The 23,974-nt window shown below is 42.9% G+C and overlaps 1 protein-coding gene across 2 annotated transcripts in view; it reads left to right on the forward strand.

Annotated features, from left to right (window-relative positions):
- The first annotated feature begins 3,894 nt into the window (after window positions 1-3,894).
- Window positions 3,895-23,974, forward strand: part of Plagl1 (PLAG1 like zinc finger 1) — a 90,543-nt gene continuing 70,463 nt past the window's right edge. For both annotated transcript variants that reach the window (XM_074072818.1, XM_074072838.1), the window contains exon 1: window positions 3,895-4,177. The gene's annotated coding sequence lies outside the window, so the exon portion shown is untranslated. The remainder of the gene's footprint in view (window positions 4,178-23,974) is intronic.

Here is a 23,974-nt window from a genome sequence, read left to right on the forward strand (position 1 = left end):
CACAGCTGTCAAAGGGCATGGGATGGATAGTTGGATAGTTGGATTCACCTTGCTAGGGTGAAACATGTGACAGGAATATGTTTCCAACCAAGCATAGCCTGAGGATGCTTACTCCTGTGATCAATAGAAGACCGAAAGCTCCTCATCCTGAGGAACCAAAAGGTTTCAACTGAAATGATAAGGAACAACTTTAGTATGGCTTCTTCTGCTATGCTTGTGTCTCTCCCAGTCCCATTTCCCACATACCACTAGTCTGTTTACTGCAAAGCTTTGAGACACCTCTTAAAAGTGTTTTGCCTTATTTTCCTCCTGGAACTGATTCTTGGCTTTGGCCAGTCCCTAGAAGATTCTTTAAATTGTACCCATTTACTAACTGCCCCAAGTCACACACCAGCTTGTAATTAAAACTGCTAGGGCTACATTGGCCAAAGCTTTGTCAGTATGGATAAATGAGGATAATAAATTCCCCCATATGTTGAACTGAATAAGCAGAATTTCTTCTTGGAAACGCCAGAAATATTTCCCCTGTGTGGGACTAATTTCTATCAATGTTTACACTCTTGACTGGACTAGCACCTAGATCTTCTGACAGCTAAAAGGACTTCCCACGGCAATCGTGGGAGTCCTGGGAGACATGGATTAAGACTTGGGTTCGGGCATCCTTGGTTACTGGACCTAGCAGGGCCCCTTCTGGTGCTCCTATCAGTGTTTATGTTCGGGTCATGCCTTTTAAACTTGGTAACCAGATTTCTCTCTTCAGGATGAAAGCCTTTAGGATCCAAATGATGATGCAACAGGGCTATCAATCTCTAATCTCCAGAGTTGCACGAGATTCCCATGAACAATCTTGATCAGGCTGGACAAAGATTCAGACAACAGACGCCATCTAATGACTAAATGAGTCCCAAGGGACAGTGGTAGGAAGGGCAATGTCCCTGTTAGGTAGGGTCTGTAGCCCCTTGTCAGCTCTGAAGTAGATATGGAACATGGACCATCCTCCCTCAACAAACACCCCAAAAGAATTTTTTAAAAAATATTGTCCCTCAGGGGGGAAGTTGAAGCAGGCTAGAAATTAGGGAAAGTTTGAGACTTTTAAAAACTGTATAGCCTGATTTAGAGCACGACACGTTAGACTCCTGTGTCACTCAGTTCCCCTGAGCCCAGAGACTCCTTTTCAATTGTGAATCTTTTAATTAAGCTAGAAAGAGTGAAAATTTCCTCCAGCGTGGACTTAAGGTACCTGAAAATCAGCATAAGCATATGTGCAGGTTGGCCCAGATCCTCTTCCAGCCGAAGGTCACTGGAGATAGGGAGTGACACAAGTTTTCTCCCCATCTCTAAGTTAAGGATGGTTTAAAATGATCTAAGACAGAAAATCTCCCTCTTTTTCCTGCACAGGGCTCCTCCATTCCACCTGGCAAGAGGCCACACCTGTAATAACTCTGTTATTTCCTCTACTACCCACATGTTCTGCTTGGATTCTTACTCGCCAGAGCACAAGAACCAAAATCTTCTGCTCAGAATTATCAGCGACTTCAACATTTTCTCTCCTGCAGTCTCTAGATTCGAGGGGCAAACTTGCTCTCCCGCACAGTGCCAAATAGCATAGGCTGAGTGTGGCTTGGGGTCAGTTGTCTGGATAAACGTTAAAAGTAGCTGTTATTCCTTTGATCAGAGCCACCATTCCATCCCCTCCTCTGACCTTCTGAAAAAACAATCACCTATTCCTTGAAAGTTGCATTTATGCCCCCCATCTCTCACTTCCTTTATTGAATCTGTTTTTGAAAGTCTTTGAAAGTTCACTTCCTGCATGAATGCTTCTCTGCCAGAGGCAAAGGCAGTGAAGTTGCCTTCCGTGTTTAAACGTACAACCTCCCATCCCCCAGGGCAGCCAAAGCCTCAGCACAGCTAATGTTGGGGGCTGGGGACGGACACAGGCGGACGCGGGTCTTATTTTCTGTGTTAGGAAAATACTGCTATGTTTATACCAATGCAATGAAAACCAAACTTTGGCTTCCCTTCCACAATTTACTGGAATTGTCATGCACTTTTGTGGGTTTTCATGTTTCTGAGGGAAACAGAATCTTTTCCCTCAGAGAAGTAGGCAAAGGCAAGGAAGTCGTCTCATCCTCCCAACCCCTTGCCTGGAGTCCTTTCATTCTCGCTGTTCTTTCTTCTACTCTCTTTGGGTTCCTTTTTAAAATTTGATTAGCCTGTTTTGTTAGTCAACAATTAACCAAAGAGAAAAAATAGAGTGTGTGTGGGGGGGGCGCTTTTCATTATGTGTCATATTTCAAGAACCACGTCTATTGACAGGTTGTGACTTAGAGGCACTACTAAGTACCATTTCACTAATTCTTTTATGAACCAATTCATTCAATATATGTCCTATTGCACCTGGCACTCTTAACAGGCATTCTTCCCTTCTCACCTTAGAAAACTAAGTTGTAGGTCTAAGTTTGATGTTACTTATCCTGCTAGAGAAACTTAATTTAAGAAAGCGCTGGGATTTGATGTGTTCTTTCTGGCACTTTGCAAGACATAAATGATTTCATATAGTTTTAATACTTTATTCTCTTCTCCCCAGGGGTAGAAAAAAAGAGTCAAGGTTTAGAACCCAGGCAAAATTGGGTTCAAGTCTTCCTGGCTATCTGTGAATTTAGATAAACTACTTTTGAGCTGGGTGCTGGAGGCTCATGCCTGTAATCCTACTTACTTGGGAGGCTGAGATTGGGAGGATCAAGATTCAAGGCCAGCAGAGACAAATAGTTCTTGTGATGCCAATCTCCAAAATAACCAGAGCAAAATGGACTGGAGGTGTGACTCAAGCAGTAGAGCACCTGCTGTGTCAGCATGAAGCCCTAAATTCAAACCCCAGTCCTACCAAAAATAACCACAAAACAACTTTAATTTCTCCTTTAATGGAGGGTCATTATAACCACAGCAAAGAGATGTGGAAATTCAATGAGAAAAGGTACTTTGAAGTGCCTTGCACAAACAGAGTTGCTTTCATTTTGTTGTTTTAGTTTGTAAACCTCCAGGGGATAGATTATAGAGTAATCTGCAGTGCAGTTGTATGACTAATCAATAGAAAAGGTAAGCAAGGACGCAGTAGGAAGAGAGCGAGCAGATGTGGAAGCTGAACACGTTTAACTGAAGCCATTTGTTGAGTTTTGCAGCCAGGTATTTCACATACAGGAGCATGCATTTGCTGTTCTGAGCTGGGGAAATTTCGCAGTGGAAGTTCAGAATTGGTATTACTGAAGCACTTTATTCTCTCATGGGGAATTTTTCTTTCCTTTTCTTGCCCCAACCACAAATTATAATAATTTATTTCCGTGTCAATACTTGTGAGATGAAACTGTGGAAAAACCAGATAGTTGTAATGTGGCAGATTTGGGTCTGGGAGCCCAAGAGCAAGTTACTGGATTTCCCTGAGCCTTAGTTTTTGGAGCTGTAAAATCTGCAGAGTGCGTCTACACGTTTGCATATGAGCATACTATGCATTTCAAACACCGGGCACGTGACCGACACTTATTTCCTCCTTTCCCAGGTCCCCCTGACCAGTTATAGGAAAATGAGCCCTATAAAGCAGGGACACCTGTTCGGGTGTGCCAGGCATAGGCTAGGCCTCTCCAGGCTCATCTCATTTCACTCTTGCTACAATTGCACGAAGGTGACAGAGGCAGTTTGGCACGTGAAGCTAATGACCTTTAAGCTGTGGGCTCCCTCACTTGTACCGATGGCGAGTTTTCTCTAAAGACCTCGTCCTCCCCCAGCTGTGCGAAGTCTCAGGCCCCCCACAACACGTGGCTTAGCCCTCGGATCGGTATGTTCACTTCCCTCCTTTTGCACAGAAAGGCCAAGTGAAGTTGCCTAAGATCGCACACGTGGAAGCGGCGGCGCAAGGTCTGCACGTGGTGGCCTGACCCCAAGAGCGCACGCTTAACCGCGGAAGGTGATGACAACAGCCTAGTGGGAGAGGCAAAGTCACCCAGTGGGGGCGGCTAAGGAACGCAGGCCGGGGTCGGGGTGGCTCGCCCGGCCGCCCGCCCCTTCCTCCCCTTCCCCTTCTCCTTTTCCGCGCCGCCGAGTGGGAGCCGCGCGGTGCGCCCGCCCTGTCCGGCTCGTGCCGCCAACTCCAGGGAGACTTGGCGACCAGGCGACACAAGCGCAGGTGAGGCGCGGGGCGGGAGCGGGGCGAGGCGCTCAGGTGGTGGCCGCGCCCGGCCTGCGCCACCATCCGGGCCGCAGGTGCAGCGCGGAGGCGCCGCGGGCCGGGCTGCTGTCCCCGTCCTGCCGGGGACGGCTGGACCCGGGTGGCCGCCTTTGTGCGGATCGGCTAGACGAGCTTCCCTTTTCCCGGGCGTCCGTGGCGCCCGGCCCCGCCGAGGGCGGGACGCGTGACGCGGGAGAGGGCACTGCCACCAAGAGCCCGCCGTCCCCGCCCGGGGGGCGTGGTCGCTGTCGCGGAGGCGGGGGCGGAGGAGGCTGACCGCACGGAAATAATGTCGGAACCTCCCAAACGTGAGACTCTCTAGTTGCAGCGTAGCCGCTCCCCCGAGAGAAGAGTTGATGGGAAGAAAGTGGCCAAGTGGCGGCGGGGGAAGTCCCCGCACACTTCGGCAGAAAAGGGACCCGGGGCTGGGGCGTCCCAGGGCTCCCGACCTCACGGCGAAAGACTACGGGGGGCGGGCGGGCGGACACACTTAGCACCGCGGTGACCATGGGGACTTTAGCGGGTGCACAGGTGCATAGTTTTTGTTTCGGTGACAGTGCAGGGGACCTTGGCCAAGGGAAAGCGATACCCAGGTGCTAGCTTAGTTTACCAAGTGTGCAGAGTGGGGACCGCGGAGCCAATCCTTCCATGGGGAAAAAAAGAAGCGACAACTGGCTATTACTCCGATGGAGGGGTAATGAGCGTCTGTTTGGTCACTTTGAATGAAAGAAGAAATAACGGCGAAGTGTTCAGGGAATGAGTAATGCTATTACAAGGTCTGTGTTCTTTGTTTCGGAGCTGCTGAACCCTAGGCGCGTCCCAGAAGCACCTGTTGGGCCCACCCAGAGGTCCTGAATTAGAAGCGATGTGGCTGACGCCCTGGGCGGGTGCATTTTGGTAAAAGCTTCCCCGGGGATTTTGCTGGGGATGCTTAGTTAGGAAGCAGGAGATAGCAGAACTTGGTTCCTGCACTCAAGTGTGACCTTGAACACATTTGAATGGTTTTCTGCCCCGAAAGACTTGTCATGGAGATAAAATGGTATTGGGTGTAGGAAGTGTGTGGAAAAGGGAGCGAGGAGAGTAAGATAGGAAATTCTGCTGCAGGTGGCCACAAAACCGACTCACAGCGTTCTGTTAGCGCTGTTTGGGGCCAAAGGAAAGGAGTGTGAAGAATATATCTACCCTTGCCAGGGGACAGACAGCAAGGGCTGGTTTTCAGGCGATCAGATCTGTTACGATGCTGGTTTCAAATCAAAATCATCACAATGAAAATGGAGCTGTCTCCAGGACGGTTTGACAAATGCACCATAACATGTGCGTTTCCTCTTCTTGAGAACCAGAGGCTTTATTTTCCTTTAGGCAAATTAGTAGCTAGTAGCCACCAACGTGTCCTACCCAGTGGTCACCCCAGACTGTCTGAAAGCTTCATGTTTGCCTGCTAATGTGAGTGGTGTTCCATCATTCAACAGATGTCTGGAGGATCTTGGTGTACCCAGTCTTCTCGGAATTCAGAGATGAATAAAATGCTAGGGATTTTTTTTTTGCCCTAGCTCTCTCCATTTAGTGGGAGAGGCTAATGTGAAAACAGGTCACACTATAACCTGGTGATGATGGTGATACAGGTGTAGAGTGAATTAAGTGCTGTGTGGCCCAGTGAGAGGAGCTGCTTCCTAGGGCTTGGAGGGGGAAGGGCATCTACAGGAGACAACCCAGCTGGGTCCACAGTGCCCTTCTATGGAAGCTACACATAGAGTGTAGGTTTTTGCTCTCTCTCTCTCTTTCTTATTTTTTTTCAATCTGATAAAACTCAAGTATAGTCATGTACTGATAATCTAAAGTGGAAATGGCTTTTGGTTTTGTGATGGCTCTTTTAAAAACTTAATTGGCATTCTGTCATTTTATCTTTGTGTAAAAGTCTCAGCTGTATCTAAAGTTTACCCAGCAAAGGGGTTAGTTAAAAAAAAAAAGACTTTAAATGTGCTCACTATTCCACTAAATATTTAGTTTCCCTAAAAATTCAGAGCTGGGTGCTGGTTGCTCACACCTGTAATCCTCGATATTTAGGAAGCAGAGATCAGGAGGATCTCGGTTCAAAGCCAGTCTGAACAACTAGTTTGTAAGACCCTATCTTGAAAATACTCAGTGCAAAAAAGAGCTGGTGGAGTGGCACAAGTGGTAGAGCACCTGCCTAGCAAGTGTGAGGCCCTGAATTCAAGCCCCAGTACTGCAAAGAAAAGAAAAAAATATATATTCAGGTAAATCATTTTGATTACCTGCACTTTCAAGAGTTTTAAATTTTTTGTTCTTGTGGTAGGTACAGAAGTTTAAAATGACATTAGAGGAGAGAGGCAGGAAAGGAAAACGGTCAGAAGAATAAAAAGGGAAGTCCTAGAAAAGCAAGATGGGAGGATAGAACTTTGCTAAAGTCAAAGGTAGGAAGTGGTGGTAAAAAAGAAATGATGAATCAAACCTGACAGCCAGCTGCTTCTTTGGGTACTTGTGTTGTACATTTTTGCTCCATATGTGTACAGATGTTTAGTTTCACAAGTTATTTGAAAACATGCGGAGGGACGCTGTATGAAGGGGAGGGTGAAATATGCCCCCAATAGCTCTGAGTTGGAATAACTTGCTAGCTGGCGATCGTGAACAGGTCCTCTATCTGCTCATTTGTCCGATGGGGATAGTAGGATGAGCTGCAAGAGACTATGAGGTTGGACAGTGAGGTTGTTTCAGAAGCACCTGGCTGTGATAAGGCTGTGATTAGGAGTGGCGGCTGCTCTTGGTCTTGGCTTTTCTTACATGATCGGGCGGAAGTGCTGTCCTCCTCCTAACAGCTGAAAAAAGAAAGTGGAGTTGGAAGTCACTAGATGGACATGGTGGTGCATGTCTACTAGGGAGGGGGAGATAGGAGGATTTCAAGTTCAAAGCCAGCCCAGGCAAAGTTAGAGAGACCCTGTCTCAAAAAATAAAATACAAACAAAGGGGCCAGGGGCATGGCTCAAATGGTAGAGGCTTGCAGGAGACACTGAATTCAGTCCTCACGACCATGCCCTGCAGCTGGTCAGTACAGAACCAAAAGGAGAAGCCACCTCTTTTAGAATTTAGTCCTGTGAATTAATCTGCTTCTGCTGTGATGACTCACCCGATGTTGAAAGAAACAAAGGCTGTTATCATGGCTGGCTGTTGCAGTTCTCCCCACACCTGCTACCTCTGCACTTCTCATTGTTGATTTCTTTGAAAATTACATTTTTCTTTCCCAGGCTAGTAGGTGTGAGTTAATTTCCTCTGGGGAGGAGACATTGGGAAAGCAATAGAGAAGTTTTACATGGAAGAGCTTTAAAAGGGGGACCCCTCTCTCCAACTTCCAGTAATCTGTGTTGTCATATTATTAGAAAAATAGCCTATTTCTGCTCAGCAGCTTAACTGTTTCCATCTGCAACTGGTGGTTCCAGTGTCAGAAAGCATATTTCCCTGCATGTCCCCTTTTATGTATGTCTGCTCCCTGGAGAAGTGTGAATCTGTACAAAGAACTCACAGAGGACAGGAGGTGTGGCTCCAGCAGTAGTGTTTAAACCCCAGTCCCATCCCACCCCCCCAAAAATGGATTCGGGTCAGCTTGTAATGAGGATGACTGTTGGTAACATGGAATGGAATGATAATGGCCAAGATTGTCCTCACTGACAAACAAGGACACAGATTTGTAAAGGAAGACTGTGTTTTGAGAATAGTTTGTCTTGTGCGTTCATTTTTTTCTTAGGAAGGGGCATCCTTAATCTGTAGAGACCCCCTTTCTAGTTTTAGGTGCATATAGGCCCTACTTTAATGTCTTTCAATTCAGCTGTAAAAAATAAAATTCTTGCTACATAATCTGACCTGGCCTTGAACCTGCACTCTCTGCCTCCTGACTACTGGGATTACAGCATACCCAACTCAATTCAGTATTTTTAACCTTTAAAATCAAGTCTGCAAAAGTGTGTATTGCATAAGCAATCATGTACCTAGACAATATTGGGTACTACATACAGGTGATACCCAAAGGCGAAAAGTCAATGTTTAACCAAGGGAGCAAGGAAGACAGCAACGGGTAAAATATCTAAATATAAATGCTAAGTGGTGTGACACAGTCTCTGAAGAGGAAGGGATAAGAGGGTGCTCATAACATTTGAGCTTCATGGAAGACGAGAGAGGGGTCACTACTGATAGAGGAATAAGAATGATCTTCCAAATATTTGGTCACCTGAGGCTAGGAGGTGGCATTAGGATAGGAAGTGAAAGAACCAGGCTTGGTGGCTCATACCTGTAATCACAGCTACTCAGGAGATGGAGATCAGGATGATTACAGTTCCAGGCCGGCAAATAAATTGACGTGGTGTTGTGTGCCTGTAATCCCAGCTATGTGGGAGACTAGATAGGAAGATTTCAGTCCAGGCTGGCCCCAAGCAAAAAGCATTAAACCATATTTGAAAAATAAATCAAAAAGGACTGGAGGTGTGGCACAAGTGGTGGTAAAGCACTTGCCTAGCAAGTGCAAGGTCCTGAGTTCAAACCTCAGAACTGGAAAACAAAAATGAGAGTGAAAGGTAGAGTAACTGAAGTGCTCCAAGATGGTTCCATGTCCCCCAGTTGTGGGGCAGGTTTCCTTGCTCGGCGGCCTCAGGATGGGAAAGTATTAGTGGCAAAGCATCCCTCAAATTTACAGCAGGTGAGAGAGACAGTGCTGGGCTAGGTGGTGGCTATTTGCTGAATGCATAGAAACATCGAGAAAGTTGTGATTAGAGTTAGGGTAAGAGCTGTGAATTCTGCAGTTGAGTCTCCTTTATCTGAAAACCTGAAACCCAGAATGCTCTAAAACTTCTCAAGTGCTGACATGATGCCACGAGTAGATAATTCCATGTGATAAAATGACCTCATGTCCCAAGGCTCAGTAAAAGCACAGGTGCCCTAAAACTCCTGTGTAAAATGACCTTCAGGCTGGGTGAATTAGGTGTATAAGAGACATATCGAATCTTCTGTTTAGACTCAGGTCCCCTCCCCCAGCTAGCTCATGGTTTACGTGCAAATATTCCAAAATAGGAAAGATCCAAATGGTCTCAAGCATTGTGATAATGGATACCCCAGCTGTATTCCTAAGGGCATCAGTCCTCTTTCCCGTTGTTAGGAAGGGAAGTCACTGAGCAGGAAGCCACAGGATCCCTGGGAAGAGGAATTGTAGAGGAGGGGTCTCAGGAGGTCTTTGGGACCTTTGTTAGCAGACAGATAAAACTGACACAGCAGGCTCTGACATCCTGCCCAGCTGCAAGGGAACTTTAGCAAGACCTATGGGTCTTGGGCATATGGAGTCAGCTCACAAGACACGGACACACCCCATTTCACATTATCAAAGGTGAACATGACTAACGAACTATACACTTTGTCTATAGCAGGTTTAACTTCTTTTTTTCTTGGCAATTAAACCAAGTAAAGGTTGGCAAGCTACCTTTCTTTTGGTGGTTCTGGATTTGAACTCAGAGCCTCTCACCTACTAGGCAGGTGCTCTATCACTGGAGTCACGTCCCTCAGCCCCTCTTTTGCTTTAGTTATTTTTCATATAGGGTCTCATTTTCCCCTAGGGCTGGCCTCACACCACAATCCTTCTACCTATGGCTTCCTGCTGGAATGACAGGTATGCTCCCACCATGCCTGGCTTGTGGGTTGAGATGGGTTCTTGTTAACTTTTTTGCAGCTGGCCTCAAATTGCAATTCTCCCAATGTTCACCTCCTGAGCAGCTGGGATTACAGGCATGAACCACTGTCCCTGCACTGGAGAGCCTATTCTTGAGAGAGTTAGAGCAAAGAGTCAACAGATCTTCAATGATAGTGGTGGGAAGCCCTGGGTGCCTGATGTGTCCATCATCTGTCTGTGACCAGTGACATCCTGGTTGGCAGATAGCCTGGCGTCTCCCTTATGCAGTATTGATTAAATGTTCCTCCTCCAGGCTTCCTTCCCTGGACTCCAGATCACTACCAGCCTTGTCTTATGTTTGTCAGCCACATTTTAGGTTTTCATGGTTTTGATTTAGTGCATTTTTTTTTTTTTTTTTGCTGGCAGTGGGATTTTGAACTCAGGTGCTCACACTTGCTAGGCAGGTGCTCTTACTGTTGAGCTTCTCCACCAGCCCTTTTTTTGTAATGGGCTTTTTGAGATAGGGTCTTGGGAACTATTTGCTGGAGGCTGGGTTACCAGTGCTTGACTTGATTTAATGAGTTTTTGTTTTGTTTTGTTTTTTTGCAATAGTGGGGTTTGAACTCAGGGCCTACACCTTGAGTCATTCCAGCAGCCCTTTTTTGTGAATGGTTTTTCAAGATAGGGTCTCACAAACTATTTGCCTGAGCTGGCTTTGAACTGTGAGCCTCCTGATCTCTGCCTCCTGAATAGCTGGGATTACAGGCGTGAGCTGCCAGTGCCTAGTGATTTGATAAGTTTGATAACTTCTCTCAGGTTGGGAGTGATTTCTCATAGGAGAAAGTCTAGTACATGCAAATTTATTTTTGATTTTGACAATTACACTGGTTTTTGCTTCAATGTAGGAATGTGAATTTGGGGGCACTTATGGAAGACAGTCAAGCATTCATTGGTTCAGCCTAAATCTGGACTGTGGGGTGATTGAAGGTACAACTGCCGTGATGATGATAATAAGAACAAGTTCCTTTGGGCACTAATTTGCGTGAGTCTGTGAACATGAGGTCTTTGGGCCGTGGGCTGCAAGAAAAGAGTGGCAGACAAGAGAAAGTCCCTGACTCCTGGTGTTTATTACAGATGAGAAAATCCAATCTCTGTAAAGTGCCCTGCCCAACTGGTAAATTATGACAGATTCCAAATTGAATGCTCCGTCCTCTAGAACACACTGTGTCACGTAATTTCACAGGACCCTCGTGAATAGCAGCAGAAGCAGTCTACTGCCTGTTCTCTGCCCCTCCCTCCCCAGTGGTGTCGACTCATTCCCTTACCACGTGAATGGTGTGAACACACAGAAGCCCTTTGATGGCTCTGGTGGCTTTACTCACATGTTATTTTTAATGACGTGATCATCTGTTGCCATTCAGAAAATGAGTATGGTTTGCCCTAGACCCAAAAAAGGTGTGAAGGAACCCTGTGGACAGTGTATAACTCATATACAGATGGTCCTAGACTTATGATGGGGTTATGTCCTGATAGATCCATTTTAAGTTAAAAATTTCCTAAGTCAGTGGTTAGTTGTGGTGGTGTAGGCCTACACTAGGAGGCAGGAGGATCATGAGTTTGAGGCCAGCCTAGGCTGCAAAGCGGAACTCTGTCTTAAAATTGTGTGTGTGTGTGAAAAATGCATTGGATACCCCTAATCTGCTAGGATTAATTTAGCAACACAGTACATGGTACTACTGTAGCAAGAGAGAGTGTGTCTTTTGTGTGTGTGTGTGTGTGTGTGTGTGTGTGTGTGGTACTGGGATTTGAACTCAAGGCCTACAACTTGAGCCACTCTGCCAGCCCTTTTTTGTGATGGGTTTTTTTTGAGATGGGGTCTTGTGAACTGTTTGCCCAGGCCAGCTTCGAACTTGATCCTCCTGATTTCTGCCTCCTGAATAGCTAGGATTACAGGCATGAGCCACTGGTGCCCAGCTAGAGTGTCTTTTGTTTCTCCTTATGATCCCGTGGTTGACTGGGAGCCGTGGCACTGCTGTCACCCAAGATCAGAAGAGAGTGTCATTCCACATTTAGCACAGCAAGAGATCAAAATTCACAATTCAAGGTCTGGTTCCTGGGAAAGCATTTTATTTTCACACCATCACAAAGTAAGACAATCTTAAATTGAAGCATTCTAAGTCAGGGACTATCTGTGGCTAGAGGAGAGATACTGTATATCTTTTTCTAGTTCTTGGGCACATCACCCTCATTTTCTGAACAGCAACTTAGGATCATGTCATTAAAAATAATATGACTAAAGTAATTGGAGCAGTATTTCTCTCTTTTTTTTTGTTGTACTGAGATTTGAACTCAGGGCCCTGGTGCTTGCTAGGCAGGTGCTCTATCACTTGAGCCACACCTCACCCCTTTTTGCTTTAGTTACTTTTCGAATGGGGTCTCACGTTGATGCCTGGGCGGGCCTGGACTGTGAGCCTCCTATTTCTGCTCCTGAATAGAAAGCCACGTTGTGGCGGGTGCCAACAATGTCCAGCTTTTTAACGGTTGAGATGGAGTCTCATTAACTTCCTACTCAGGCTGTCCTTTGAACTGCAATTTTCCTGATTTCTGCCTCCCAAGTAGTTAGAGTTACAAGTGGGAGTCACTGAGCCTGGCCAAACTCTTGAATTTTGATTTGGTAAAACAAAACTAGCATTAAAACAAAACAAAACAAAACCCTTCAAGTACATCATGAATAACAAGGTAAATATTTTATGCAAAGCATTTATTTCACGATATGTTTGAACTAGGTTGCAACCTGTTTTTCTTGCTGTTGGTTGTGATCGAAAGCATTGGAAACATTGGGTTAAGTGGAAAAATAGAGGTAAATGATTGTCGTTGGCTACTATTTGAATGTAGTGTGCCCTTGCACATGTGTTTTTACCTAAAGGATTCAAGGCAGTGAAGGAGAATTTGTGACATGAAAATACTAGAAGTTCTTTCTCATCAGAATATGCAGAATGGTCTCTTTCACTATACACAGGCTGCAGTGACAGGTTTCCCTGTGTCCTGTACTTTTGCTTGCTGTGGTTTCCTGTATGCGGAGTGGTTTTGTTAGGTTTTGAAACTTATTTATTTTGTTTTGTAATTTAATTATGTGATACACAGAGTAGCCCTTTGGAGAAATAAAGCATCCCATAGAGGCAGTTTCGTATGCATCTGATTTAAAAGGCCTACAGCTGTTTTTATTTTAATATGTCATTCCATATTACTGACTTATTTTAAAGATGATTTCAGATTTTATTTTTAAGTCTAATTTTAAAAATGCTTGTCAGTGGATTTTGCCTGAAGATATTATTTATAATAAAAGAGTGACAGATATAGTACCTATAATTGGGGTTTCTAATGGACTGTAGAAAGACACAATTAACTTGGAATTTGTGAATATTTAGAAAGGGATAGCACTAATACCTTGGAAATAGAAGAGCTTATTACCCTAAAAATAAACTGTATGAAGAGATGTTAAGCTTGGTGCCAGTGGCTCACACCTGTAATCCTAGCTACTCAGGAGGCAGAGATCAGGAGGATCGAGGTTCGAAGCCAGCCGGGGGAAAATAGTTGGTGTGCCCCTATCTCGAAAAAACCCATCACAAAAAAGGGCTGGCAGAGTGGCTCAAGGTGTAAGCCCTGAGTTTAAACAAACAAAAAAAAAGTTAAAGTTTTTAATCTATGTAAAAAACATCTTTGCAAGCATGAAGGAAAAATATCTTTTATATGTTATAATTTAATTCAGAGAGATATGTGGAATCTCAATTACCAAGGTGGCCAGAATGAGATATAGTTAAGTATTTTATGTTGCTTCTTTGCAAGGCACAAGTAAGATATGTTTATTCCCTATAATAAGCAGAGACATAAACATAGAAGAAAGATTAGACTTAAGACTAGAGAAGTATTTTTCTCTTCTCGCTCAGGACAGGAGAACATCAGGGCAGGAAAGCTGAGCAAGCTCTAGCTGCTGTTAACAAACACCTTATGGTGACATTGTGTTATGGGCACATCTAATTTGTTTGATTTCAACCAATCGAGGTCAAGAGGAAGAAATAGAAGAGTAACTAATGACTGGTTCAGAAGGTTGCCCTTTTAGCGTTTCACACAAAAATATGTACATCCTGGGATAAGTGTGTCATGGGCAATGTGACCCTTTTGTTCCCCTCAGCTGTCACTAGACACATAAATATTCTGAGTTCAACCCAGCCTGCACCCTCACTTGCTTTTAGGAAAAACCGGACCTCCTACCTTTTTCAAAATACAACAGAACAGAACAGAGGCTCTGAATTGTCAACTGCCTTCTTCCCATTAACTGTTCCCCACACCTGCCCCCCCTTTTCCCTCCTCTTTTTCCAGTCTCAGAGGTATCTTTTCTGGTCCAGACCTTTGGTGCTGCCGAACCTCCCTGCCTCAGTTACATCCTCTTCCTCCTATCCAGAAGCTAGATGGCACAAAGAATGAAACTCTGGCTTTGGGGCCATCAGCCAGATTAGAATACGGTTTAGTACTTTCTGAGTATGTGACTGTGGGCGTGTATTTAACGTCCATGTGCCTCAGTTTTACCACTTGTAAAATGGGACTGGTTATAGCGTACAGTACTGTGAGGATGCCATGAGTGAAGGTAGGTGGGTTGGAGCAATGTCTCCTACACTCTCCTAGAGACAGTAAGTTATCCTCTTCCCGTTACTACTGCTGTTTATGTGTGAAGCTCTAAATAGCTGTTGGCTTTCACCCCCAGCCCCTGTATATTCATGGATAGGACACGAATAAAGCCCGACTGCCTCTTGACTCCACTACCCTTCTAAATACTATATTTTTCTCTCTCTTCTTCCCATTCAAGTGTTATAAAGGTTATTTAAGGTTACCTATCTTTACTTCTTCACCTTCTATTAGCTTTTATTTTCTTTTTAGAAATTATTTTTAATTTATATCAAGTAGGTTAAAAACTTAATATTTTATATTTAGAGTACTTGATCGTTTTCTGTTGCTGTAACAAAATGCCTGACACTGGGTATTTTATGAGGGTATTTAAAGAAGTTTATTTAGCCAAGGGGGCCAATGACTCACTCCTGTAATCCTGGCTACCTAGGAGGCAGAGATTACGAAGATCGTGGTTTGATGCCAGCCTGGGCAAATAGTTTGCGAGAAATAACCTATCACAAATCTTGAAACAACCCATCACAAAACATTTAGAACACCTTCCTAGCAAGTGTGAGGCCCTGAGTTCAAACTCTGGTACCACCAAAAAAAAAAAAAGCAGCAGCAGCTTATCTACCTCACTGTCCTGGAGGTTAGCAGCATAAATCCAGCATCAGCCTCATAGTAGATGGCATCACAAAGCTCTCTCTCTGTGTGTGTGTGTGTGTGTGTGTGTGTGTGAGCCAGCACACACCATACGCACCCATGCTCTTCTCTACAGTTTTGCACAAATGGTAGCGTGCTATCAAACTGGTGTCTAGTTTACTTTTTTCCTTGCTGATACCTTGGGAATTGTTACACATCTATACATGAAGAGCTTCCTCTTTTTCTTGACAGCTGCATCCTACTCCCTGGTATGGGAGTATGAAAATTCATGTCTTCTATTATTAGACATTTGTTATTATAAATAATGCTTTATTGCTAGCCTTGTTCATATGGCATATTGCACATGGTAGTTTACAGGATATATTCTTAAAAGTGGAATAGTAAGGTCAAGGAGAACACACATTAATACTTGTGTATTAACTGGGTGCAGCCCACTTGCATTTCCAGAAGGCAGCACCATCCCTGCAGCAGTAGTCAGACGAGAGTGCCTTTCTCCACACCCTCCACAGCCCTGCGTGTGTGAAAACTCCTGGATCTTTGCCAATCTTATCAGTGAAAGAATCTGAGCGGAGTTTGAATTTGCATTTCTCTTATGGTGAGGAGCATCTTGTAACAGATGTAAGAGCTATTTCTCTTTCCTCACTAAGTGAGATGTGTCTGTTCATACCCTTTGTTCATTTAGTCAGTTGTTACTCTTTTCCCTCCTGATCTCTAGCAACTTTCTCTAGATTAAAAAAATGAGTTGTTTGTCATGAGTCATGGTCTCCTGACTCCCACCTCAGCATGTTGTTTTCTTTTGACTGTCCTTAGGGTGTGTTTCATCATGCAGAGAATTTGATTTTGTTACATGGTTAAGTTTATTAAGTTTATTTTTTTTCTTTCATGGCATTTGGGAATTTGTATCAAATTTAGGAATGCCTTCCTTACCTCAGGAAATAATTTAAAATGTACTGAAAGATTTATTTGTAAACCATGTATATTAAATTCTTTGTAAATTTCAAAAATTGACCATATAGAAGTCCAATAATTGGAGAATGTGCTTTAATTTGATACAGCTCCATGGTAGATTATTGGGCATCCTGTAGAATAGTTACAGAAATATCCTTAAACATATAGTAATATTTTTGTAAACATTGCAAATACATGTGTAAGAAGATGTTTGTTCAGGTTCATTATTTTATTTATTTTTGGCAGTACTGGGGTTTGAACTCAGGGCTTCACACTTGCTAGGCAGGCACTCTACCACTTGAGCCACTTTCTCCCAGCCCCTAAAATGGAGCAATTATTTAATTAATTTATTTATTTGTTGAGGTCGAGATTAGAATCAAGACCATACCTGTTCCAGATCATTTCAATTCAATAAAATACGGGAAGAGAAAAATCAGAAGCATATTTATAATTGGCTGACGAGATTATCTTATTATTTAAATGATTTTTTTTTCTTTTTGTCATAAACTCCTCCCCCCTTTTATTTTTGAGACAGTGTCACTATGTAGTCAGGCTGGCTGAAACTCACAGTCCTCCTGCCTTAGCCTTCTGAGTTCTGGGATTACAGGCAGCATCACCACCTCTGTCTCTGTCATAAACTTCCAAACAAGCCTGTCTTTTTGTAATGGGAAAAGTACAACACGGAAGCTCCCGTCCAGCTGGCATGCATGTAATAGACATTTGCATAAGATACTTGACATTTTCTACACTAGAAGTAAAGAAAACTCCGGGTGGTTTGTCCAGAATTAGAGCTGGTTCATCCAGATTTTCTTCTTTTTCTTTATAGTCAGATATCAGGATCCCAGGGAGTGCTCTATTCTATGTGTTTCATTGTACAGAAGGTGCAGCTCAGATTACGGGGGTACCCTAAAAATAGCACATTGCAGTAAAGTTTTATTTCTGTCTTTTTAAGTTCTTCCTCCTCATCTTTTAAAACTCCCCCACTCCATTGCACTCAGTTGTGTTTCTTTTTTCTCATCAGCTTATTAAGTTACAGTTTATAAACTGCAATAAAATGCAACCAAACTTAATACACAGGTTGAGTTGGAGAAGTGTGTTCAGCCTTGAGCTGCTACCAAAACTTATACAGATGATTTCCATCAGGAGACAATAGAGATCTGATTTTTACAAAATACAGTTTAAAAGATTAAAAGATACAATGTTTTGTTTTCCCCTGACATACTCTGGAACACTTATAAGAGTAACAGTTAATTTTAGGTAGAGTATTCAAAAGATATAAATGCTTGAAAAGTTAATGGCTTATACAGTAACTATATAGAGTTAAATAATTAACTTCATAAAGGACCTTGCTTTGGTTATAGCATAAAATTATAATAAGTAAAAGTGATTAAAAAAAACGTATGTGGAGCTGAGACTTCAAAGGAAGAATGCTTTGCAGTTTGGAGTTTTGCTTTCTCTACAGTTTCTTGCCCTCTTTCTTTAAATGCTGCATCTGTTTATTCTGATATTAAAACGAATGGTACTCTGTGGCAGTCAGGGTTTGAGCAAAACTCTTTTTTCAGGGTCTGATTATATGTGAGTCTGCACATATTTGCAAGATGAGACAAACTGAGATTGTGACAATAAATGATTAAGAATTCTCTGACAGAGCAAAGTGTTTCCCAGTGAAGAGACTGTTTTAAACATCTAACCTCATTTCAGAAGAACAGTTTGGAGCAAGGGGGCACGTTTGTGTAAATCAAATGACTCTATGATCTCAGCACATAATGTTGGTAACCCAGTGTTCCATTGAGGCTGCTTCAGTGGGTGCTGGAGGTTGGTGAGAGTGGGGACCCGTGTTGTCATCTGATCCGTGTTCTGGCTTTTGTACTCTGAGTGCATTATGCATCCATCTTTCCCAGTCCTTCCTACTTGCTCATCCCTTTCCTCTTCCTCCCTACCTTCTTCTCATGGAATTGTGGAAGAAACAAAAAGAGACCCTCATCTGTAATTTCCTTTTTCAATTCTGATACTTGCATATTTAACTTCTTAAGTACTCGGTGCTTCAGATAAAATGTCATTGACACTGAGTTCTTTTTATGTACTTATTTTGTATGGATGGGCCTGAGTGAATTGACCCAACCTGGAAGTCTTCAGTTAAGACGTTACTTTTTCATTCTTTATGTAGAAACTTTTCCATCTGCTTTGCTGGAATCATAGTGCTTTGTGGGGCATCCAAAGGATTAAAGTCTAATGGATCAAACTCTAATGGATCTCGAGCTTTGCTGTAATGTAGAAGTAATCTAGAGATTAAAAATCTGTGTTTATTTCATTATTTTATTTTTATTTCCAAGATTCCTAATAATTCAACTATATCCAAGATCCTGGTTTATATGCCAAATTTGACATCTTGGGGATAGTTGAATTATTGGGAATTATGGAAATAGGGATTTCAATAAAAATTTATCATCAGAAATTGGTCAGGCTATTTGTAGAGAAAATTTGTGCAACAATTGAGTACCAGTTCTTTTAAATTTCATAATTGGGGCAGTTGCCTTTTGGGGATATAGTAACATAAACTATAAGCAAATAATTATAAATACGCAATGTTACTTCTTAGGCTAAGATTGTGTGAATAGGTTAATATATGAACTATTTTTTTGTGTAAATCATAAAAACACACTGTCATATACTCTGTTTTCCAAGATTTACTTATCTTTTTCTTCTCAACTAAATTTAAGTTCCTTGAGGCCAGGGTCCTAATTTATTATAGTAGTTTTCAAACTCTTTTGGCTTTAACCTACATTAAAAAGTGCATTTTATTTCATTATTCAGGAGACACACACATAGAGGAATTTCCAAACCCTTATGTCAATTTCATTCTGATATATATATTTTTATCTTTCCATTTCAGAAAGAGAAAGAAAAGATTGGTTGTGACCCAGTAAACCGATGACCTACTAATGGGTTGTGACCCGTTGTTTATAAAAGAGTGGCTTGTTGGGGTTTGAATTCCTTGTAGCTTCCCCAGGACAGGTTAGGCTGTCTGCAAATGTTTATCAAAGCGTGAGTGAATTACTGAGTTGGGTGAGTAACAAGGAGCTGGCTAACTTGGAGTAATTTGTTAGAGATAGCACGCGCTGTCACTTAGCACTCCTGTCAGTCTTTATATGAGGCAGTGTTCCCACGCTGAATCCAGACCTCTTAGTGCAGCTCAGGCGGGCAGGTGTGTTGGTTTTGGTTTTTAATATACTTTTTGTTTTAGATTTTTAAAAAAGGTGGCAAAGATAACACAGGGAGTTCTTCCATATGGACACCTGGCTTCCCCTGTTGCTAACATCTTACATTTTTATGGTATTTTTTCACAAGTAATGAGCCAACAATGATATTAACTAAAATCTGTAATTTATTTGAATTTCATTCATCTTCCCCTAATGTCTTCTTTTTCTATTCCGGGATCCCATTCAGGAGACACATGACATTCAGTAATGTCTTCTGAGGGACTTCTTGACTGTGATAGTCTCTCAGTTTTTCCTTTCTCCTTCCCTTCCTCACTCCCTCCCTCTTTCCTCCCTCTTTCTTTCCCTCCCTTCCTTCCTCCTTTCTTTGGTGGTTGTCAGGAGTACTGAGCAAGTATTCTGTGTACAGTCCCTCCCTTTGGGTTTGTCTGATTGTTAGGGAAGTTTGGAGATTTGGGAGAGAAGAGCATAGAAGTAAAGAAAAGGGGACAGGCTCTGAATATGAATACATCTTGTCGCTGTTGCTGTTAACTTTGATCGCTTGGCTGGGGTAATAGTTGTGGTTTCTCCTCTGCACAGTTAGTTACCTTTTTTGTCCCTGTTTCCAGACTGTGCACTTTGAGGGAAGTCACTATGTGCAGCTCACACTCACACTCAGGGAGTGGGGACTTCTGTTCCAGCTTCTTTTTTTTTTTTTTTTTTTACAGTACTCATGCTCAAATGCAGGGCCTATACCTTAAGCCACTGCACCAGCCCTATTTTTGTGAAGGGTTTTTTTGAGATAGGGTCTAGTGAACTATTTGCCCGGGCTGGCTTTGAACCGTGATCCTCCTGTTCTTTGCCTCCAGAGTAGCTAGGGTTGCAGGTGTGAGCCACAGGTGTCTGGCCTCTTCCAGCTTCTCGAGGGTACATAAGTTACTTGGAATTCTCTTGTACAGAAGTTGTCTCTTCTGCTTCCCTTATTTAATTATGTCAGCATAAACTCATACTGATATAAATGGATATTTTATCCTTTGGGTTATAATTACATGAATTATTTGGTTGCTCAAATTATCCCAGTTTTGGCCACTTGGAACTTTCTGATTGGCTTCCTTGTCCCTGTTACATATCAATATTATTCTTTCATTTTGGAGCACCTCTGTATGTGTAGCATTACAAGGTGCTCCTGCCCCAGCCCTGGATTCAGCATATCTCCAAGGGTTCTGGTTTCTTTTGTTGGAGAATGGTATTAGAAACAAAAATCTGAATGCTGGGTATGTCTATTGCTACTAGAACGTTTGCATATAGGCCTTCTTAGCAGGCAGAAATAGGAAGCAGATGCACGTAGTCACCTGTGCATACACATGGAGCTACAGTTATTTATATACCCAGGTGCGTCTTCGTTAAGCTAAGCCTGAGTTCATAACAGCATCTCTGCCTAATCCAGTCCCACATGGAGCATCCTGCTTTCCCCTCTTGCTTACCTACCACCCACTATCTGCTTACTTACTGCCTTGTTCCCAGTGTGCTGCACCATGGCTCAGCACTGTTAGTCTATACCCTGAGGAAAACAACCTTATCAGCTAGAATCCAGTGATTATTTCCTTTCTTCTTCAGTCATTTCCAAGGTCACTTACACCTTTGTTCTCTGACACCCTTCAGTGAGTTTATGCCATACATAGTAATAGACTTAGAGGGTGTTGTCACAGTCTGTACCCCATCCTGCGATCCTTTGACCTCCTGTTAGACTTGTAAAAAATTTACATACATTAAACTTTACTCTTTGTCCAATAAAATTCTATGGGTTTTGTCAAATGTGTAATATTACATGTCCTCTACTGTATTACCATGCAGAATACGTTCACCGTCCTAAAAACAAATACCGTGTTCACCTAGTCAGTTAGCATCTCTCCCCAAACTCTTGGTCAAGTTTGCTCTGTTTTTCGTGTTGATAGTATTTATACTGGATTTACACAGTGCATAGTTAGTTCAAACTAACTCTTTCTACCTGGTGATGTTCACTGTGGCTGACCGCTGTATGCAGTGGCCATTCCTTTTGATTCCTGAGTAATGTTCCCCGTTAGGATGTTTCATAGCCCGTTTACCCACTTACCTATTGAAGGGCATTGTGGTTGCTCCCAGGTTTTGGCAATTTTGAAGAAAGCTACTATAAACACTCGTGTAGGTTTTTGTGTGGATATAGATTTCAGATCAACCAAAGAGTGTGATTGCAGCTTTGTAATAAGCTGCTGAGCTATTTTCCAAAGCAGTGGTACCATTTTGCTGTCCCTCTTCCAATGACAGGTTTTGCTCTGAATCCTTGGCAGTATCTGTATTGTGTGTAGCTGTCTTGTCATTTGGATACCTGGTCCCTAAAGACAAATGATGGTCTTTCTCGTCTCCTTTGGTGAGTGGTCTGTTTAGATCTTTTGCCCATTTTTAAATTGGATTGTTTCTTATTTAGTTTTAAGTATTCTTTGTTTATCTGAATGTAAGCCCTTTATCATATAAGTGATTTGCAAATATTTTCTCCCAGTCTGAAGTTTTCATTTGCCATATAAACTTTTTTTCTGTCTATTTTTTGTTTAAAAAATTTTTTTATTGTTGTGCTGGGGGTACATTGTAGCATTTACAAACGTTCTTACAATATATCATAGTTGATTTCACCCCCTCCACCATTCTCCTTCCCCACCCTTCTCCCATTCCTGGAATAGTTTCAACAGGTCTCATTTTTCCAATTACAGACATGTATACACAGTGTTTGCACCATATTTCTACAACCTTTCCTCACATCCTCCCCCCTCCCACTGATACCAACTCCTCAGTCAGGACCTGTTCTGCCCTCCTGTTCTCTGATTTTGTAAAAAAAAAAAAAAAAAGAAAAATGACATTTTTGTTTAGGACAACTATACAGGGGGTTTCCTTGTGACATACAGGTCACAGTCTTACTGGTCAGGCTCTGAGTCTTGACTGTCTCTTCTACTAAACAGAGCATTAAGTCATCTGCCAGAGAGCAGGTGGTTTTCAGTGTTCAGTTCTATGATGCCATGATCACTGGACCCTTTGAAACCCTCCTGGAATGCCACCACGATGGATAGATCTCTTTCCTTTCTAATTGCTTTCACAAACAAAAAGAACTGCCTGATCCAGACACAGACACCACTTAATTTCTTTGTGGAATTTTTATTGCTCCCGCTATCTAAAAGCTCAACGGTTGTGATGGCATGCCAGAAAGAAAGGAATCCCTCAGTTACCCTGCAATCACAATAGCACAGAAGTGGACTGGATCACGTCTCTGAGTCCTGCTCACAGGATGACCTCCATGTTAACCGTGCATCACGCACTTCATTCATTCGTAGGCAGGTGAGGAAGCAGTGTGGTAGTTCTTCTTCTATGTAGCAGTTACATCACTAAAGAGAATTTTTTTTTTATAAAAGTTGTTTTTCTCCCTACAAATGCATCCCCTGACGGGCAAACAGGAAAGCCACTAACAAGATATTAGGAAGGTTCACAAACAGTAAGGGTTCAATGCCTGGAAGGCTATCTGTAGGTGGAATGAGTTTTTAAAGGATTAGTTCTTTAGAATGACAACAAAAATACAGTAACAACTGGGAAAACTTCCTGAGGAAATAGAACTTGTAGAGGTTCTTACCCTAGCCTGTGGTGTTACTCAGTAAACCAAGTCCTCTTTCAGTTTCAGTTAGTGTAATGAATGATGGACTCACTCAGACCTCACAGTCAAAATGACCTATGACCCCCCTGAGTGTCTGCTTCTGTTCTCTGCTGTTATCCTCATGTCATCTTGATGATTTTGTGGGCGTGGCTTAGTACAGGCTCTGCAATCAGAGTTACAACTTGGTGACTTGGTAGCTAACAGACTTGGCCAGCTCCTTCACCTCCCTGAGCTTCATTTCCTCCTATGTCCTTGTCATCTCAGGGCGCTATGACAGATACATAGACTGGGTGGGTTCAACTATAGAAATTTAGTTCTCACAGTTCTAGATTCTGGGAAGTGCAGGATTAGTGATGCCAGATTTGGTGTCTGCTTTGCAGACAGTGGTCTCCAGGTGACAGAAAGTGGTGTCCCTTCTTATAAGGACATTGATCTCATCCTGAAGACTCCTCTCTTATGACATAATCACCCCCCCCAAAGCCTCCATCTCCAAATGTCATCACATTGGGGATTAGTGTCTCAACAAACAAATTTGGTGGGGGATGCAGGCATCCAGTAGGGTTGGGGGCAACACTGAGCAGAGCTCAGTCAGGAGTTTTGTTTACATTTGTGGGTAGTTTCCCAGGAGTTCTGAATGGCCTCACTGAAGGAATATCATAATTATATGGTTGAATCTGACTTGGAGGGTGTTTTCTTTTTAATAACTTTTCTGTGAGTTTGAAAATTTTTAAAATAGGCCAGGCACAGTGGCTCACACCTATATTAACAGCTACTTAGGAGGGAGAAACTGGGAGGATCAAGATTTAAGGCCAGCCCAGAAAAAAAGTTAGTAAGGCCTCATCTCAATCAATATACCGGGTATAGTGGTGTGCACCTGTCATCTCAGTTTCATGGGAGGCCTTATGTAGGTGGACATTGTCTGAGGCCAGCCCTGGACAAACACACAC

The sequence above is a fragment of the Castor canadensis genome, chromosome 1 (assembly GCF_047511655.1).
Source record: "Castor canadensis chromosome 1, mCasCan1.hap1v2, whole genome shotgun sequence".
Taxonomy (NCBI): Eukaryota; Metazoa; Chordata; class Mammalia; order Rodentia; family Castoridae; genus Castor; species Castor canadensis.